Below are 2641 nucleotides of genomic sequence, written 5' to 3'. Positions count from 1 at the left end.
ATTCCCACTTGCATGATATTCTTACGCTTCTCCTGCTCTTTGAAATAAAGCAGCATTTCAACACCAAATCAATATTTTCCACCCCAAACTTCATCACTCATAAAACCAGCTTAGGTGCTTGAAGGTGAGCTAAGCCATCTGTGATAGGTGAAATTTAATCAGAACAAATACAACATTTCAGTCCTTATGCTCTGACCAGACCGATTGTGTGATATGGTTGTCTGATTAGCTCATAATTAATAATAATAATAATAATAATAATAATACCTGTCTTAGAGGAATAGTTCACGTTCTTTTAAATATCTTATTTTGTGTTCTACAGAAGAAAGAAAGCTATTTTTGGGTGAATTATCCCTTTAATATATTTTATACATTTTTCAAGATATCACTGGAAATGGAATATTAATTTATTATTTACTTGTAAGTAATCATGTGATTACATTAATATTGATATTAAATCATGATTACATAATATTAATTATTTATATCAGTTAGTTTTCTGTGCTTTGATTTGTGACATATCCCAATTTATTTTGATTGTAATATACTGTATATAACTGACAGTTTATTAAAATATAATCCACGTTTTTCTTGATTTCTTCTTTTGCAGTTGCATAAAAAATAAGTATCAGTAAGTATTAGCAATGGATTTGATAAATTATGTTTTTTTATATATTACTTCGTTTCTTTCACTGTGCAACATTACACGTCCTGTTTGAAAATTAAACAAATTAATATGTATTATTTTTTTAAACAAGTTTACATCCTCATTTTATCTAACCTGAATTTGCATCAGAGAACTTTAGATTTTTATTTCCATCCTTCTATATTCCAACTTCTTCATTTTCTTACTGTTGTATTAATAATAAAGTTCAAATTCATGAAGTACCTGAACTGACCAAAGCGTATTTCTGTCATAAGGTGTGTTATTTATTTTACGCTTAAACACTACAGTTTAGGAATAACCCCTGTATATTATGTGTAGTATACAGTATATATGGTGAAATATTGTTGGACTTTATGGTCATAACAGCCATGCTCAGTATGGCTGGTGTCCACAGAGTGTTAACGCTGTCAGCACTGATAAACAAAAACAGCATCGTAAACTAAAGCACAGTGTCTTCTGGGAAATCTGGACAAATGCACACTGTACACAGCGAGAACTCGTCAGGCCTGTGGGGACTCACAGCCACGGTGCTAGCCGTTCCCTTTAGAGCACCATCTCATTTCGTGTGGAGTTATCCCAGCGCTGAACCCTAGGCAGGCCATTGGATGCAGGAGGGGGGAACATTTCACGCAGGTCTGGAGCAATGTGAGTGATGAGGAGCTTGTAAATGATTCTCTTGTGCCTCATTCTCTCCACCAGCTTTTGCTCCCAACCATCCACAGAGCTTCTTCCAGCCCCCCACACTCGGCTAATGGAGCTGAGTGGCTGTATAAAGCCCACTCGCTGCGGCGGAATATTCCGCCCTCTGTTTTAAGGATGCTTCTCTGCAATGATGTAAATATTCATTAAGAAGTGTACTAGCATATGGGATTGCGTGTAAGATTGACGAGGTTGCCTCACAATGCTCGCAAATAACCGCGAAAACAGGTGATGCCTATTGATGTGGTGCAAACATCAATCCCTCATTTTCACTCGCTGTGTGATCACAGCACTCAGGCCGGCCAGCAGCACCGCTGAGTGATATCCCAGCCTTATCTATCCTATGACTGTCAAAGCTATCTGTAGGACACACCACATGTGTTATATCCCACACAGCCTCCATAACAACAAATCACAACCAAGATGTAGAGAGCGTGTATATACGGCACAATGCAGTTTTTATTTTTCTCAGGCGAGGATCTGAGTCTGTTTTGAGTGGTTATGACTGTTTGATAATTATTAAATGTCAGTGAGCAGCGTAATTGGGCTCTTGATGGATTCATTTGATGGTGTATGGTTTCAAAATCCATGTGCATATGTCGGAGCCACTTCTGAGCTATCACGTTGAAGGGCTTAAATGTTTAGATTTTTACTAAAGTGATTTTCTTAGACCTCATTTTAACCTCCTCCTGATGTTGAGAGCAGGGTAGTTTTCAGTCATCAACTCTGATCAATCATGCTTTTGCTATGTTAATTCTTGCACTTTATCTAATATGCAAAAATATGCAAATTTCTTTTTGACCCTATAATCGTTTTACACTGTCTGACTGTCTCTAAAATGTAAAATAGCTATTTCCATGCTTTAGTTTTACCCGTTTATTTTTATTTATTTATTTTTTTTTTTAAATAAATCTTGGTTGCTTAATGAGATTCAGTGTAGACTTTTGTATTCTGTGTTTCAGACTTTTGTGCTGAAAAAAAGAAAAAAAAAAAAAAACTAAAAATCTCAGAAGAGATCTCTCGGGACCTCTCAGCACAGCTGACCTGCTTCTCCGCCGCTACAGCGACACAGCAGTTCCGGTCCGTTTTCCCCTGTCGCCATCCGGCGATTCTAAAAGAGCTTATTTCTTGCAGGTAAGCCCTAAAAGAGCAAATTGTAGCAACGTTGTTGCAAATGTCGCTCTGCGAGTGTGGCTCGTGCAGGGAAACTTGCACGATGTAGAAGAGCAATGAATATGTCATCTGTCTGGGCAGACCCCACGCAGAGACTGTTCT

General features: G+C 37.5%; 1 long non-coding RNA gene across 1 annotated transcript in view; it reads right to left on the bottom strand.

The window, feature by feature from the left end:
- Positions 1–755: 755 nt before the first annotated feature.
- LOC107667028 (uncharacterized) overlaps positions 756–2641 on the bottom strand; it is a 7761-nt gene continuing 5875 nt past the window's right edge. Inside the window, exon 3 of the long non-coding RNA XR_001631747.1 lies at positions 756–766. This is a non-coding gene — a long non-coding RNA (uncharacterized LOC107667028). The remainder of the gene's footprint in view (positions 767–2641) is intronic.

This window comes from Sinocyclocheilus anshuiensis, unplaced genomic scaffold (assembly GCF_001515605.1).
Source record: "Sinocyclocheilus anshuiensis isolate Anshui unplaced genomic scaffold, SAMN03320099.WGS_v1.1 scaffold615, whole genome shotgun sequence".
NCBI classification, from domain to species: domain Eukaryota; kingdom Metazoa; phylum Chordata; class Actinopteri; order Cypriniformes; family Cyprinidae; genus Sinocyclocheilus; species Sinocyclocheilus anshuiensis.
The sequence above is the reverse complement of the archived record's forward strand: the minus strand, read 5'-3'. Positions and strand labels throughout refer to the sequence as shown.